This window comes from Peromyscus californicus, unplaced genomic scaffold (assembly GCF_007827085.1).
Source record: "Peromyscus californicus insignis strain IS unplaced genomic scaffold, ASM782708v3 Scaffold_4__1_contigs__length_199733344, whole genome shotgun sequence".
NCBI lineage: Eukaryota > Metazoa > Chordata > Mammalia > Rodentia > Cricetidae > Peromyscus > Peromyscus californicus.
In genome coordinates this window covers 15,153,323-15,171,608 of record NW_026294562.1, presented here as the reverse complement: position 1 = coordinate 15,171,608, position 18,286 = coordinate 15,153,323, and the positions used below count along the sequence as shown (strand labels likewise).

The window sequence follows — 18,286 nt, the reverse complement described above, 5'->3', positions numbered from 1 at the left end:
GCCTGCATGCCAGAAGGCGGCACCAGATCTCATTACAGATTGTGAACCACCATGTGGGTGCTGGGAATTGAACTCAGGACCTCTGGGAGAGCAGTCGGTGCTCTTAACCGCTGGACCATCTCTCCAGCCCCCTATTAAGCTATCTTAACAGTCTTTGTTTTTCCTTCCTGGAGCAGTGTCCCTTACAGCTCAGGCTGACTTTAAACTCACAATAAAACTAAAGATGACAGTTACCCCTCATCTTCCTGCCTCTACTTTCCAAGGGCTAAGATCACAGGTATGCACCACCACCTGGTTGTTTTGTTTTGTTTGAGAGAGAGTCTCACTGTGCAGCCCTGGCTAGCCTGGAACCTCAGTTCCAGCACACACATACCTCTACCTCTCAAGTTTGCACTTTAAAATGTCCTATCTTTATCTTTTACTCTTATATTTATTGAATTTTGGTTTTGAACTTTTTCATTATTGATAACTTTAGTTTTTGTTTTTTCTTCTTTTCATTTTTCTACCTCTTGTTCTTTTCTCTTCTTCATAACATCCTTCTTCAGCCATCTTCTTGTTTTTCCTTTCTTTTTTTTTTCATTTTTTTTAAAGATTTGTTTATTATGTATACAGAGTTCTGCCTGCATGTATGCCTGGAGGTCAGAAGAGGGCGCCAGATCTCATGACAGATGGTTGTGAGCCATGGTTGCTAGGAATTGAACTCAGAACCTCTGGAAGAGCAGCCTGTGCTCTTAACCGCTGGGCATCTCTCCAGTCGTTTTTTTCCTATCTTAAAAAAAAAAATAAAAGTTATGCTGGGTGGTAGTGGCGCACGCCTTTAATCCCAGGAGGCAGAGATAGATGGATCTCTGTGAGTTCAAAGCCAGCCTGGTCTACAGAGTGAGTTCCAGGAAAACGTCTCAAAAAGAAAAAAAAAAAAAGGCTCAGAGGTTAAGAGCACTTGCTGCTGTCCAGAGGACCAGAGTTTGGCTCCTAGCATCCATGTTAGGTGGCTCACAACCACCTATAGTCAAGCTCCAGGGAATCTGATGCTCTCTTCTGGACCCTCAAGCCATTCAAATACATGTGGCATACATGCACATAGACATAGACATATACACATCAATAAAACAAATCTCTTACAAAAAATTAAATTTTACTATTATTAGTGTATCTGTGTGTGTGTGTGTGTGTGTGTGTGTGTTCAAACACATGTACATGTGTGTCACAGTACACACACACACATCAGAGGGCAACTTTTGGGAGCTGGTTCTTTTCTACTGTGTATTCCAAGGCTCAAATTCAGGACATGATGTTTGTGAAGCAATTGCTTTTACCCTCCAAGCCATCCTGCAGGCCCTTTTACTTTTCTTTTATCTAATCTTCTTTTCCTCTGGGCTTTTCTTGATGACTAGAAACAGAAATAGGGACAGACAGCTTATTAAGAAAGGGAAAGCATTCCCATGAACGGAAGTGAGCTAGTAGACTCAGAAAATAACCCAAAAAAGGATCCAGCTCTGTGGTACACAGCCTTTTACAGGACCTTTATAGTCCCCTTTTCTCCTTTGTATCTTATGGACTTTTCATTTGTGTGCACACATGCTTTGTTTGTTAGCTGAAACCCAGGTAAAGAGCAGCATCCAGTCTTCCTCTGCAAATTGGCTTCTTTCATATATTAATCTTTTCAAGATTAATTTTTATGTTTGAGGCATAGATGGATGGACCTCTGTGAGTTCAGGGCCAGCCTGGTCTAAATAGCAAGTATTAGGCCAGCCAGGGTTACACAGTAAGACTGTCTCAGTGTGTGTGTGTGTGTGTGTGTGTGTGTGTGTGTGTGTGTGTGTGTGTGTTGGTTTTTCAAGACAGGGTTTCTCTATGTAGCTTTGTGCCTGTCTTGGATCTCGCTCTGTAGACCAGGCTGGCCTCAAACTCACAGAGATCTGCCTGGTTCTGCCTCCCAAGTGCTGGGATTAAAGGCATGTGCCACCACTGCCCAGCTCAAACACATTTCTTTAAATTAGTTTTTAATTATGTTTATGTCAGTGCGTGGGTATGTGCACATGAATGCAGGTGGCAGAAGTAGAGTCCAGAAGAGGTTACTGGATTCCCTGGACCGGGAGTTACATGCAGCTATACAGTTATATTCAGGTGAGTCGCCTGACATGGGTACTGGGAATCAAATTCTGGTCTTCTAGAAGAACAGGAAGTGCTCTTAGCTGCTAAGCCATCCCTCCAGTCTCCTCATATGTTAACCTGGATACTTCATCTCAGTCCTTGCTCTACCACAGAACCACCATATTACCAAGCTCTGACGCTGAGCTAAAGTCAGCTTAGCACGGACAGCTGCAAATCTATGTACATTGCTACTATTCATCACAGCCGGGAAATGGAACCAACCCAGATGCTCACTAACAATGAACAGGTAAGAAAATGTGCTATTGCATCCACAAGAGAACATTACTCATCCATAAAGAAAAATGAAATTATGACAAACGGGAGAATGGATGCAACCAGAGATTATTATGTTTAGCAAAATAAGCCAGATTCAGAAAGAAAATACCACCTTTTGGGGCTGGAGAGATTGCTCAGTGGTTCAAAACATGCATTGTTCTTGCAGAGGACCTGAGTTCAATTCCCAGCACCCACATCAGGCAGCTCACAACTGCTTGTAACCCCAACTCCAAGGGAGGTGTCTAATCTCAGGCACATGCACAACTACAGACATACGCACATGTATACATATATAATAATGATAATAAAGAAAATACCACCTTTTTCTCATATGCAGAACCTAATTTTAAAATTAACATATTGTGTGTGGTAGTTTGAATGTAATTGGCCCCCATACTCTCATAGAGAACGGCATTATTAGGAGGTGTGGCTTTGTTGGAGTGGGTATAGCCCTGTTGGAGGAAGTATGTCACTGTAGGGGTGAGCTTTGAGGTTTCCTATGCTCAGGATGTTGCCCAGTGCCTCAGTTGACTTCTGGTTGCCCACAAGATGTAGGACTCTCAGTTTCAGCACCACATCTGCCTGAATGCTGCCATATCCCACCATGATGATAATGGACTGAACCTCTAAAACTGTAAGTCACCACCCCAATTAAAAACTTTCCTTTTTATAAGAGTTGCCATGGTCATGGTGTTTCTTCACCACAATAGAAACTCTAACTAACACAGTGTGTCATAAAACTAGAAAGGGAATCATGAGAGAGGAGGGCAGAGCTTCAGAGGAGAAAACGAGACAATGGAATGTATGTGCCAAGACAGCAGAGGGGCTGTCTGAAGGAGGGAGGGAGTCAGTGTTGGGGACGTGGGACACAGACGGAGGGAACAGAACAACAGGGAACAGAAATAGGCAAATTAAACCAAGCACAATGACATCTTTGTAGGAAAATGTCTTAAGAAAACCCATCACTTTGCATGCTAACAAATAATTAGGAAAGGAAAGGAGGTAGAAAAGGCCCAGCGGACGGCCAGGCAGGTCAAAGTGCTTGCCACCAAGCCTGACCATCTGAGTCCAAACACCACACCTCCACCGTAGAAGGAGAAAATCAGTCCCCTCAAGCTGTCCTCTGATTCTACACACTCACTGTGGCAATATGCATTCATTCACACACACACACACACACACACACACACACACACACACACACACTTCTTTTAATTAAAAAAATAAGAGAAAGCAAGTGTTTTAGTTTCTCCTCCTTGTTTTGATTAAACACCCAACAGAGGCAACTTGAGGCTCCTCTGCTCACATCACCTGCAGTCAGAAAGTGGAGCATGAAGAGTGCACACGTCCTGTTGCTCAGCTCCTTCTCCACTTACGTGGTCCAGTCAGTTGTGTCACCCACGGGGGCTGTGTGCCCACCTCAAATCAGGAAGTCAAGAATATCCCCCTGTATGCATGTGCAGAGAGGTTCATCCCCCAAGTGACTCTAGATTCTGGCGAGTTGACAATGGACACCGACTGTCACAAGTTTCATGCCTCTGCTTTGCCTCCGAGGATGAGAAGACAGGAGATCTCTCATGTCAGGAAAGCATAAGATACTGTCAAGTATATTTGCACACATCTGTAGTTACAGCATTTCGAAGGCCAAAGCAGGAGAGCTGCCATGAGATCAAGACCTGAGTGGGCAATACAGTGAATACTAGTCCAGCTTGAGCTACACAGTGAGACCTAGCCTCAAAAAAAGAGAAAAAAAATCCAAAAAAAATGAAGACTGCCAGGCATGGTGACACACACTGTAACTCCACCACTTCGTAGGCAGGCTGTGAATTTGAGGCCAGCCTGCTCTATACATGTACACCCAAATAATAATTTTAAAGTGTTAGGTGTATCCTTTAACTTTGGGTTCAGGACATACTGTATGAAACGTGTAAAACTCCTCCTCTGCCTCCAGAGGCCCCATACTCCCACATCCATGCTGCCATTTCCTCTCAAGTTTTCTGTGCCCACCCTCATACAGTGAGTACTGTTCCGTCCTCTGTTTCATGGAAGCTACTAGTAAAGGACTGCTTTCTATTCAAACTAGAATTCTGTTTTACATTTGTTTATTCTGTGAAGGGTGGGATGCACAGATACACCAGAGAGCACACGTGGAGGTCAGAGAACAACTTCTACCACGTGGCTTCCACCATCAAGTCTGGTGACAGGCCCCTACTGGCTGGGCCACCTCATCAGCCTCCTCAGTTTTTTTTTTACCTCCCAGAATGCATCTGCTTTCATTCTGAAAGATTTTCTTTTCCAGCAACAAGCTTGTGAGCACAGGGAAGTCTGAGCACAGGGAAGAAGTCCTCGGATCTTTGGTTTCTTCCCCAGTTAATCCGTTCACAACCCTGAACCATCACGATGGGAACTCCTTCTCTCAGAATCAGCAAAGAATCTTTCCAATTCAGTCTGAGTGCAACTCTGTGACGTCTAAAAGCCAGGCACCCACCACAGGGAGGACAATCAAATGTGTGACTCCATCAGGAGCGGAAGGAGGGGAGGAAGAGAAGCGGGAGAGAGGAAGCGGCGGCCACCTACAGCGGGAGGCTTGGAGCTGTCCGAGGTACTGAAGAGAAACTGAACCATGCCCGTGTCCTTTACCTCCCTAATCCCAGGGCTCAAAAACTGGGGTTTAGAAGCCGGTAACTGAAGAGACAATTCTATAGGGGAGGAAAGGGGGGGAGGGGATTAGAAGAGACTGCAGGCATGTGGATACTGATAGGTTTAAGCACCAAAACCCGCCTGTGCTGGCCAGTTTTAAGTCACCTTGACACAGCTACAGTTATCTTGGAAGAGGGACCCTCAGTTGAGAAAATAACCCACCAAACTGGTCTGTGGGGCATTTTCTTGATTGATGATTGATGTGGGAGGGCCCAGCACACTGTGGATGGTGCCACCCCTGGGGAGGGGGTCCTGCTAAGAAAGCAGGCTGAGCAAGCCATGGGGACCAAGCCAGTAAGCAGCACCTCCATGGCCTCTACATCAGCTCCTGCCTCTAGGAACTGGCCTTGACTTCCCTCCGCAATGGATGTTACCTGGGGGGGTAAACAGAGGAAAGCCTTTCCTCCCAAGTCACTTTTGGTCGTGGTGTTTTATCACAATAGAAACCATAATTAGGGCACCGCGGAAGTAGAAACACGGAAGCTTTTGCTTCAATTTTACTTTTAGATAATGGCTGGGGCTCGGAGAGATGGCTCACTGGTTAAGAGCACTGGCTGCTCTTCCAGAGGATCCAAGGTCAATTTCCAGCACCACATGGAAGCTCACAACCATCCATAACTCCAGTTCCAGGGGATCCGATGCCTCTTCTGGCCTCCATGGGCACTAGGTAAGAATGCAGGCAAGATATCCATACACAGAAGTATTTTTCTGTAATCTCAAAAAACAGTGGTTGGGCTGGAGAGATGGCTCAGAGGTTAAAAGCACTGACTGCTCTCCCAGAGGTCCTGAGTTCAATTCCCAGCAACCACATGGTGGCTCACAGTCATCTGAAATGAGATCTGGTGCCCTCTTCTGGACTGCTGTCATATATGCTGTATACATAATAAATAAATAAATCTTTTTAAAAAAAGGACATACAATATATCAACCCCATTTAAAAAAAAAAAAAAAACAATGGTTAACAAGAAATCTCAAACATCCTATGAAAAAGCATGTAACAATTATACATGTGGAAAGGCTACACATCAAACAACACAACTGTATAAACACAGTTTGTGAGTCAAAATGCAACAATACTGATAAACTAGTCCATCAAATGAGTTATTCCAAAGACTCACACAGCTAGAGGGTTGTCATGTTAAGGAAAACAAAATAAGACCAAAAACCTAGATACAATAGAAGACCAGCAAGAGAACCAACAAATCAAAGTGTGTGTGTGTGTGTGTATGTGTGTGTGTGTGTGTGTGTGTGTACCGAACAGTAAATAATACATATCACATGACTATATTTATTTTTTAAATTAAACTACTCTAAGGAAAACAATGCCAAGGTTCAGTAACCATGCTAGATGACCGCACAGTATCCAGAACTGAAAGCATCTCTTTAAGCCTGGATCACAAGAGTATGAGCTTGACCTTTCTCCAGAATGAGTGGTTTTCCTATGGGTAGGTACACAGGAGTGCACGGGAGCACTTTACATTAGCCCAGACGCCGAAGGCTGCTGGATCAATCCCAGATTTAGAGGATATTTTTCTTTTGTCTACTTTATTCACCTGCATATCTATTAATAATTTTCTGAACTTATTTTGAAAAAATTAAGCCCTGAGAAAAGTTGCAAGTTAGCTTTAACACAATAAACCTATGTGCATCCCTGCACTAAATTCACCAACCATCAACTTTATGTTGCATCTGCTTTACCTCTTTGATGTGCATACGTGCGTGTACGTGTGCGTGCGTGCGTGTGTGTGTGTGTGTGTGCGTGCGTGCGTGTGTGTGTGTGTGTGTGTGTGTGTGTACTATTTTTGCCCAACATTTGAAAGTGACATGAACTTCATAACTAAAACCCTAAATGCTCTATCATGTACCTCATAAGAACATTTCCCTATATTTATGTAATGAGTCTCTGTCCTGATAGCCAGTTCCCAAAAAATGATGCAGAAACTTATTATTAATTAGGAAAGCTTGGCCTTAGCTTAGGTTTGTTCCTAACTAGTTCTTAAACTTAAATTAACCCATTTCTATGAATTTACCTTCTGTCACATACCACCCGTCCTGCTTCTTCAATGTCTCTTGCACACCTAGATTCATCTCCTACTTCCTCTCTCTCTCCAGAAATCTCGCCTATACCCCCTGCCTAGCTATTGGCCATTCAGCTTTTTATTACACCAACCATAGCAAATACATCTTCAGTACAAATATCCCACAACATATTTTTATATGTCTTACTTTGAAATAATTTAAGGCTCACAAGAAGTTACAAAAATAGTACAGGAAGTTCTCATGAACTGCTTACCAGGGTCCTCATGGAAACTTACACAACCACAGCACACCATCCAAAGCAGGAAAATGACAGTATACTAATTCAGCTATAGACCTCATTTGGAGAGAGTGCTCTCTCGCTCTCTCTCTCTCTCTCTCTCTCTCTCTCTCTCTCTCTCTCTCTCCTCTCTCTCTCATCATGTGTATTCATTTAAGCAACAGAACTATCCCATCACACACAAAAGCACTCCTTCACATTATCTAATAGTATATCCTTGCTGAGTCCTAGCCCCTGCCAATCATTATTAACATTTCCAGACTATAATGGGAAAGGAATATCAAAATATATAATATTTTGAGATTTTTTTCAATCAACAAAATGCCCTATAGTTCACTCAAGTTTTTGTTGGATTGTTTCTGAAATAGGGTCTTTTAATATGCAGCCCACACAAACCTGGAACTTGCCTTGTAGCCCAGGCTGGCCTTGAACTCAAGCTCTTTCCATGCCCTGAGTGATGGAGTCACAGGCATGTGCCTGATTCCCCCGGGGTTGTGTGTAGCCGTCGTTCATTCTTTTCAATCCCGAATATATTCTACTGTATGGCTGTAACTTGTACATACTGAAACTTGTCCATCCAGTCACATGTGGACACTTGTATCACAGGCTGTTTGCTGTGCCAATCTACTATACACAAAGCTGTCATGAACATTTATGTGTGGGGTAATCCTTCTGTACACTGTGAAAATGTGTTGCTCTCATTGTTAATAAAAAGCTGATTGGCCAAGAGGTAGGCAGGACTTTTAAGCAGAGATAATGCTGGGAAGAAGATGGGCAGAGTCAGAGGAGTCGCCAGACAGACAGAAAGGAAGCAGGACATGCAGGAGAGGTAAAAGTCACGAGCCTTGGGGCAGCACATAGATGAATAGAAATGGGTTAATTTAAGTTGTAAGAGCTAGGTAGTATTAAGCCTGATGTATCTGCCAAGAATTTATAATTAATAATATGTCTCTGAGTAGTTATTTGGGAAGCGGCTGACGGAACAAAGCTGATTGAAATCTCAACAAAAGGCGGTGGTGACACACACCTTTAATCCCAGCACTCGGGAGGCAGAGCCAGGTGGATCTCTGTGAGTTCGAGGCCAGCCTGGTCTACAGAGTGAGATCCAGGACAGGCACCAAAGCTACACAGAGAAACCCTGTCTCAAAAAAACAAACAAACAAAACAAAAAACAAAAAACAAAAAAGGAAGGAAGGAAGGAAGGAAGGAAGGAAGGAAGGAAGAAAGAAAGAAAGAAAGAAAGAAAGAAAGAAAGAAAGAAAGAAAGAAAGAAAGAGAGAGAGAACCCCCCCTACATTTATGGACACATTTTTATGTGAACACAGGTTCATTTTTTAGGCTAACCACCAAGGTGTCTCTGGAGTAGCTGGACCATTTTGGATTTCTACCTCTTCTGAAGATTCTAGCCACTGTGGTAGGTATGGAACGTTACATCATTTTTATTTTACTTTGCATTTCCCTAAGAGCTAGTGATGGTGAACCTGTTTCCATGTACCCATTTACCACTTGAACGTTCCCTTTGGTAGAAATGTCTGTTCAGGACCTTTTCCTACTTTGTATTTGGAACTTGTTTTCTTACTGCTATATTTAGAGAGTTCTTTATATATCCTAGATACAAATCCCTTCCTGTGACTTGTAAATATTTTCTCCCAGTCTATGGCTTGTCTTTTCATTTTTCTAACAGAGCCTTTTATAGAAAGCAAAAGGCTTTTAATTTTGATGAAGTCAAATTTATTGATTTTTTTTTCTTTCTGGATCTCATTCTTGGTGTCAGGCCAAAGACTTTCACAAGCACTTGTATTTTTTTTTTTTCATTACACAGCCTTTAATAGCGAGAGAGGGATATAGACTTAGAATGGGTATAAGGAGCCTGTTTTAGTTAGGTTTTTTCTTTTTTTTCTGGTTTTTTGAGACAGGGTTTCTCTGTAGCTTTGGAGCCTGTCCTAGAACTCACACTGTAGACCAAGCTGGCCTCGAACTCACAGAGATCCACCTGGCTCTGCCTCCTGAGTGCTGGGATTAAAGGCATGCACCACTGCCCAGCCTTAGTTAGAGTTTCTATTGATGTGAAGAAACACCATGACCACAGCAAATCTTATAAAGAAAAACATTTATTTGAAGCTGGTTTCCAGTTTCAGAGGTTTAGCCCACTAACATCATGGTGGGACATGGCAGTGTACAGGCAGACATGGTGCTGGAGAAGGAGCTGAGAGTTCTACATCTTGATCTGCAGACAGCAGAAGGAGACTGTGTGTCACACTGGGCATAGCTTGAGCATATGAGACCTCAAAGCCCGCCCCCACAGTGACACACTTTCTCCAACAAGGCCACACCTCCTATTGGTGCCACTCCCTATAGGCCTATGGGAGCCATTTTCTTTCAAACCACCACAGAACCCTTGGTTCATATTAGAATAATCATAACAGAAGATGATAAGTAAACATGAGTCATGTGAGTGCTGTGAAGGCTGTATAGATGGAGGAAGAAGGGGAAGAGGAGAGTTCGTAGGTGGGACAGAGCACTTTACATTGTAGATACCAAGGAAGGCTTCATGGGAGAAGTAACATCTGAATCTTAGGATGCCGAGAGCTGGATGAATAAGAACAAAGTATGACATGTGTATTAAAGTGCCATAAGGAAAGGCCAGGGACATGGCCTAGTAGGCAAGGGGGCCAGACTCACAAGTCTGAAAACCCTATTTCAATCCCTGAAACCCATGTTGAAAGCTGGGTGTGGCTGGGCATGGTGGCATACACCTTTAGTCCCAGCACTCAGTAAGAAAAGGAAAGATCTCTGTGAGTTTGAGGCCAGCCTGGTCTATACCGAGTTCCAGGATAGCCAGAATAACATGGTGAGACTCCATCTCAAACACACATTCACACACACACACACACACACACACACGCGCGCGCGCGCGCGCGCGCGCGCGCGCGCGCGCTCTCGCACACACGTACACACGCACGCACACGCACACACGCACACAAGATGGAGACAGGACGATTGCTCAGCAGCTTATGGACAAGCAGCCCAACGTAAGCACGACAATGGCAAAAACAGGAGAAAGATCCTGCCTTAATAAGAGGGACGGTGACTCCCGCTTCTGAAAGTTGTCCTCCTGCCTTCATAGATGCTCCATGGCACACGCACACCCACACACCCACCCACATACATATACACATGTACACCCACACACTCACACACATATACACATGCACACCCTAAATGAATAATTTTTTTTAAATACCATAATGAGCCAGGCAGCACTTGGGAGGCTGAGGTAGGAGGAATACTGACTGAGAGCTCAAGGCCAGCCTGGGCTACACAGCCACACACTAGGTCAAAGATTAAATATTGGGTAGGGAAATGCCATAATGAAACCCATTACTTGTGTGTTAAGCTTAGGGTTAATTTAAAGGGACTGGGAGTGCAGTGAGTTAGAACGTTTGCTTAGCATGTGTGAGGCCCTGATTTCCCCAGCACCTCGTGAACTGGCGATGGTGGTGCACACCTATAACTCCAGCACTTGCAAAGAATCAGGAGGATCAGAAGCTCAGGGACCTTCTGAACACTATACAATATGTTTGAAGCCAGCCTGGACTATAAAAGACCCTGTCTCAAAAAATTATTTTTAGCTGGGAGGTGGTAGCACATGACTTTAATCCCAGCACTCGGAAGGCAGAGGCAGGTGGATCTCTTTGAGTTCAAGGCCAGCCTAGTCTACAGAGCAAGATCCAGGAGAGCAAAGGCTACACAGAGAAACACTGTCTTGAAAAACTAAATAATAATAATAATAATAATAATAATAATAATAATAATAATAATGTGATGGTTTGAAAGAAAATGGCTTCCAAAGGGAATGGCTCTATTAGGAGGTGTGGCCTTGTTGGAGTAGGTGTGGTCTTATTGGAAAAAGTGTGCCACTGTGGAGGCAGGCTTTGAAGTCTCATATATGCTCAAACCATGCCCAGGGAGACTGATCACTTACTGTTGCCTGTGAGCCAAGGTGTAAGAACTCTCAGCTCCTTCTCGAGCACCATATCTACCTTCATGCTGCCTTGCTTCCCGCCATGATGACAATGGACTAAACCTCTAAACTTTAAGCAAGCCACCACAATTAAATATTTTCCTTTATAAGAGTTGCCGTGGTTATGGTGACTCTTCATAGCAATTGAAACCCTACCAAAGGCAGAAGGTGGTACCAGAGACTAGAGAACCGCTGTGATAGGGCAGACCATGTTTTTGTCTGGAGTAATATGGACTTGGATACTCTGAGTCAGGAAAGCAGTGGAATGCTTTAAGAACTGCTTAATGGGCCATACTAGTAGAAGCGTGGAAGACAGTGGTGCTGAGTATGAGTTGAACTGCAGGGGACTGGCTCAAGAGGTTTCAGAGAAGAATGTTAGCACGTTACCTAAAGAATGTTCTTGTGATATTTTGGGAGAAGAATGTGGCTGCTTTTTGCCCTTATCCAAAGAGTCTGCCTGAGGCTAAAGTGAAGAGTTTTGGATTAATTGTGTTGGCAAAGGAAATCTCAAAACAGCCTAGCATAGACTCTGTCATGTGGTTATTAGTGGTAACTCTACTGAAGATTTATAATGAAAAGGAGCAAGCTGAGCAGGGTAAATTACAAAACATAAAATTTAAGGGAAAAAAGGAGCACCAGAAAGTGAAATGGAGCTAAGTTCTGTGCTCAAGGAGATAAATAGATTAAGAAATGGAATAAAGGGAATGGTGACCTCAGAGCAAGATCATACCCAGCTACGTTTCCAACTTGTGAAAAGGAATTAGAGAAAAGCTTAGAGCTGAGTGTGGTGACACACATCTTTTATCCCAGCACTCCAAAGGCAGAGGCTGGTGGATCTCTGAGTTTGAGGCCAGCCTGGTCTACAGATCAAGTTCCAGGACAGTGAAGCTTAGGCAGTGAAGGAAACCATGGAAAACAGAAAGATGATGAAGATGTGATTGAGTGAGGGGGCCATATACAGCCCCAGCAAACAGCAGAACTGGCAGCTTCAGCCACATGGTTCTGGTTTTAGAGTCAAAGATAGAAGAAAGGGGCTGTGGAATCTCCCTCCACAACTAAGGAAAGTCACTGAGGCCAGGCGTGTGTCAGGGGTGTCCCTGAATGGAAGCCTAGAAAGTTCACTGTGTAAAACTGTGACGTTGAAGCCTGGACTGCCTTGGAGACCCCAAGATCTTAAAGCTGCCAGAATCATGGGATACCTGCCAATGAAGGCTGCTAACGGAATGGGACCAGACCAAGAGAAAGAAGTGTGTTGCAGTCAACAAAGCTGAAAGGATCTGGAGATCTGAAGAGTGTTTTCACACTGGACATGGAGATGCAGAGTTTGGAGTTTGCCCAGCTGGTTTTTGGTCTTGTTTGGTCTGTCCAGTATTTCATTATGATCCCTTCTCTACGTTTTGGAATGGTGATATATATCCTGTGCTATTATATGTTGGAAATATGTGATCTGGTTTTTTTTTATTTTTATTTTATAGTAGATTGTAGTTAAGAGACTGCATGAATCTCAAGAGAGACTTTGAACTTTGGACTTTTAAACATTGTTGAAACTGCCGGGCGGTGGTGGCGCACGCCTTTAATCCCAGCACTTGGGAGGCAGAGCCAGGCGGATCTCTGTGAGTTCGAGGCCACCCTGGTCTCCAAAGCGAGTTCCAGGAAAGGCGCAAAGCTACACAGAGAAACTCTGTCTCGAAAAACCAAAAAAAAAAAAAAAAAAAAAAAAAAAAAACATTGTTGAAACTGTGATAGACTATGGAGATTCTTGAAGTTGGACTGAATGCATTTTTGCATTATGATATGGCTACAAGTTTTTGGGGGCCAGGGAGTGGAATGTGGTGGTTTGAAAGAAAATGATCCCCAAAGGGAATGGCACTATTAGGAGGTGTGGCCTTGTTGAAGTAGGTGTGATCTTGTTGGAGGAAGTATGTCATTGTGGAGGCAGGCTTTGAGGCCTCGTATATGCTCAAGCCATGCCCAATGAGACAGACCACTTCCTGTTGCCTGTGAGTCAAGATATAGAACTCTCAGCTACCTCTCCAGCACCATGTCAGCCTGCACGCCACCATGTTTCCATCACCATCCTGCCATGATGATAATGGACTAAAGCCACCATAATTAAACTTTTTTAAAAAAACAAGGGTTGCTGTGGTTGTGGTATTTCTTCAATAACAATAACAATAATAATAATAATAATAATAATAATATAAAACTAATTAAAAAATAGTTTCATCTACTCTTTCTGTACTATGGATAGCTTGATTGGTGAGTCAACCATCCATGGCTACCACTTACACTAAGATTATAACTTTTTTTTTAACTTTCTGCACAAGAAGAATAAAAAGCTTTGTAAATAAAATCTTACATTAAAAAAATGTATTTCAGCTGGGCACAGTGGCACATGCCTTTATCCTAGCACTTGGAAGGCACAGGTGTTAGGATCCTGCTCTCATTCTTCCGGGTCTTACATCATCAGTGGGGCGTGGGTGACTGCATACCACCTTAAAAAGCCACACACGGACCCCCATGCCCTCTCCCTGAGCTCCCCTTCTCTCTCTGTTTCCTCTCTGCTCTGCTCCCCCCACCTTTCCAGGACTGGTTTCTTTCTAATAAAGCTTTCTCTACTACGACTCTGTTAGTCGGAGCTGTGGCTCGTAACTTTTCCGCCGTGTCCACCGACCCATCAGCGCTGTTTATCCTCTCAACAGGCAGGCAGATCTGAGTTCAAAACCAGCCTGGTCTACAGAGTGAGTTCCAAGACAGCCAGGACTACATAGAGAGTTGCTATCTCAAAATAAAACAACAACAGCAAAAAAAAAAAAAAAGTATTATAATCATTGATAGTAGGAGCATGGGAAGAAATTCTAGGAAAAGAGAATCATATAAACCGAGGGACCGAGTTAGCCTAAGTCAAGATCAAAAAGTGGGGAGGGTGACCCCGGAGTGAGATTATTTATTTACTGTTTGTTTGTTTATGGTTGTTTGAGACAAGGTTTCCATACATAGTCCAGGCTGACCTTGAACCTGCCACATAACTCAGGCTCACTGAACTCAGAACCCTCCAGCCTTAGCCTCCTATGTGTTGGGATCACAGGCATACACCACCAGGCTTTGCTTATTTACGTTTTTAAAAAGGTTCTCCCTGTGTCACTCAGGCTAGCTCTGACTCTAAACCCCAGTGACTCCTCTGCCTCAGCCTCCAGAACAGCTGAGAATCCAGGGATGTTCTACAGCACCCCATGAAAGCTCACTCTAGGTAAACAGTGACCAGCAACACTCATGAGGCACTAGATACCAAAAGGCCATTGGAAAAAAATGTAGAATTACAACTCATCATCACAGATGAGGCCATGGTTACATCCTCCCCAACCCCACCCCACCCCTACATGCCTGCTCCAGTGCCTGGCACATAGTAAACACTCAATGACTTCTGATCTCAGTGCTTACTGAACAGTCATACAGCAGGCCTTGAGATAGCCACTTGGTACATATAATCTCAACTAAACCACATAGCAACCTCTTGAGAGGAAAGTTAAGATCCACTGAAAAGTGGTTCTTGGGTGAAGCCCAAGGATCTGATATTAAGTTTTTAGGTAATTCTGAAGATCGGTCAAGTTTGGAGATGACTCACATGGACAGTTTTACAGATGAATAAGCTCAAGTTTAGCAAAAAGCAGTAATATGTTCAAGGTCACATGGCTAGGAAGAAGCGTGACACAAATGTAGATCTCTCAGCAAAACATCTTTGCCAAAGGTCTACCCGACTCTGGAAAACCTACTATGTGAAAAACAGAGCTCATGGGGAAGAACAGGAGTCTGAGAATCGAAGCCAACGAGAACAGTCAGCCTGCCAAAAGTGGCAGAGACGGTGGAGGATGTGGCGTGAGGGATAAGTGGGGATGGCTGACCCACAACTCCATGGGCCTGAGTGCTGACAGGAAGAGGAAGACACAGTCCTGGCACAGCCAGGGTACTCCCTCAGGAAATCTGGCCAGCTGGAAGGAGGTATGCATGAGATGCAGCCAAGATAACTCCCCGGAGGATGGCCCTGTGTTAGCATCATTAAAGCCAAACCTCTGGGCTACAGTGGGATGCCCAGAAAGGGAGGCAAGTTTAAGCAAGCTGTTGATAAAGTGCAAAACGGAGCCCACCCTTAACTTCTCAAGCACACTGCCCGTTTGCCGGGTTTGAAGTCTTCTGCTTCACTTTTCTCTTGTTCCATGTACATCTGTGTTTGGGGTCCTGCCTTTATTGAAGGATGGAAAGGAAAAGAAGAGTGGAAATCCACTCAGAACACGAGACAATTCTAGTAGTCTCGAGAAGCACGGATGAGTGCGATTGGAACCCGAGTGCAAAGGAAGCTCTAACGTGTTTCCACTCTCTGCACTCGTGCAAGCCAGGCTGGCACCGTAATTAGGGCAGTCTGTATCCTCTCCCAAAGAGCATTCTAGAAGCCTGTGCAAAATGTGATGGTTTCCTACAATCTTCAAATCCTGTTCATGCCATCTGCTGTGGATGTGAAGCAGTATCCCACCAGGAAAAAGAAATGGTGATGATGCTGGATTGATGGCTCAGTAGTTAAGAGCACTGGCTGCTCTTCCAGAGGACACAGGTTCAATTCCAGCACCCCCCTGGTGGCTCACAACTGTCTAGAACTCCAGTTCCAGGGAATCTGACACCCTCTTCTGGCCTCTGAGGGTACCAGGAAGATAAGTGGTGCACATGCATACTCATACATATGTTTTTAAAAATGCTGATGACAAGGAACTCCTTATCCAGAAGCAGATTAAAAAGCACAACCATGTGCATTGAGTCAACCTTCCACCACTCAGGAGAGGTAGGTGCTGTTACTCTCACACAGTAAGTCCTCTTTGACACAATTCAAACCCATTACCTCATGAGCCCAGCGTTCTTCGAATTATAAACCTGATCATTTGTTACTGGCCAAAATTCTCTGAAGCCCACTGAGTCCTATTCTGCCTGTAAAAGTGACGAGTTTGGTTGCAATAAGAGGAATTATGTATTGAGGAAAGAATGTATGCCTTTGCTCATAGGTGACCTTGGGCAAACGTGCTGCTCCTGAGCCTCAGTGTCTCATCCAAAAGACAGGAATGACAGCCATCTTGAAAAAATGGCCAGAGGAAGGAACACTACACACAGTGCCGGTACAATGACTGACAGACAGTAATTCCTCCCCAGGGCTAGCTCTCTTCCAGCATCCACTTCCCAGAGTCTTTTGGAGCAGGAAAGACCCCCGGATTGTTTTTTGGTCAGGTCTTTAGGTGAATGATAAGGAAACAGGTCAGCTGTGGCATAAAGCCAGCGGATATGCCCTGAAGTCTCATAAAATTCTTTTTCTCTTACCTTTAGAGTCCTAAAGTAACAAGTAACGCGCATCCCTCTCACAAAGTGAAACAAAACTTGTCTAGCATGCAAAGATCAAAAAAGGCAGAAAGAGCCAGTTGTGGGCTGCGCAGAGGCAGGAGGATTGCTGGGAGTTTAAGGCCAGCATAGACTGGAGAGTGAGCACGAGACCAACTTGAGCTACTGGAGGAGCAGGTTGAGAAAGTTGTCTCAAAACAAACAAAAGTTTGGAATTCTGAACTGCAAAGCAAAAAGCTTCACGTTTCCCTGAGTGGCTGCATGGTAAACTCAGACAATCTATCCTTGTCTTTCAGACTCTTTGTCCTTACTGTGTGGTGAGGGGGCCGTTTCGGCCAGCAGTGCTCTTCTGCCTCATTCTTGGAACTGAATCTTTGGTTCAAAGATTGATCCCCACAGAAAATGGCTCTCCTGTCTAATTCAGAATTTAGAATCTCAAATGCATACAGGGCCAGAGAGATGAAATAATGGGTTAAGAAATGTGACTCTGGACAGTGGTGGGGACTGTGGGAAACAGGTCACTTAAACAAAGGGCACCTCACTCCCACCCACTGCAGTCATCCTAGCTCCTACTTTCAAAAGAGTGGCAGGGTGCAGGCATTAAAAAGTCAAAATCAATCCAGCTTCATTTTAGATAAAACCTCATGGCTAAAAACTCATTTTTGAAACATTTTAAAATCTAATGTGTTTTGTTTGTTTTTTTGTTTAAACCAAAGCCTGTACCCTCCTTTCTCCCAGTCTGCGGTCTTGGCATACGCCATCGTTAAAGGCCTAGAGATGAACCCTGCTAATTCTCAGAGCTTTGTCCTTTTCCAGGCCTGGCCCCTTTCCTCTCTGTAACCCCTCGCACCCTCAAAAACTCGGGCGTATGTTCTTCACCGATGACCCCTGCATCTCAAGCTTCCTGCGAATCCTACCATCTCCTGGGGCTGCGGAGCTGAGGGATGCTCTCTGAAGTGGACCCACTTTCCTGCTGAGAAGCAGGAGACCCCTAAGACGGGAGATAAAGAAAGGGATGCCCGCTCTCCCGGGAGGTGGGGGGGGGGAGCCACTACAAACAACAACAACAGGGCCTTACCCTTGAAAATTCTGGGGTGCAGATGAGAGTAGAGGACACCTTTCAGACCACCTACTCTCCATGAGGGATAAAGGCAAAGGGAAGGACACGCTATGAAGCCACCAGAGCGCTGAGTGCTAACTGGGAAGTCCAGGTTGTTTGGGCACCCCTTCCCCTCCGGTCTTTCCCAAGGCAGATTCTTGGGGCACAGGCGCTGCGGACAGGGAGGGGCTCGCACGCAGACGGCCCAAGTCGGTGGCGCGCAGCTGCGGTGGCACTGCGCTTCCCCGCCCCCACAGGCCCCCCTTCCTCTCCCCGCTAGATCGGGAGATGAAGCTCCGCCCCGAGCGCGTCGCCCCAGCCCCGCGCCTTAAAAGCCCCG

The 18,286-nt window shown here is 44.6% G+C and overlaps 1 protein-coding gene across 2 annotated transcripts in view; it reads right to left on the bottom strand.

The window, feature by feature from the left end:
* Window positions 1-18,286, bottom strand: part of Nt5c2 (5'-nucleotidase, cytosolic II) — a 148,501-nt gene that overhangs the window by 130,068 nt on the left and 147 nt on the right. The window lies entirely within an intron of this gene.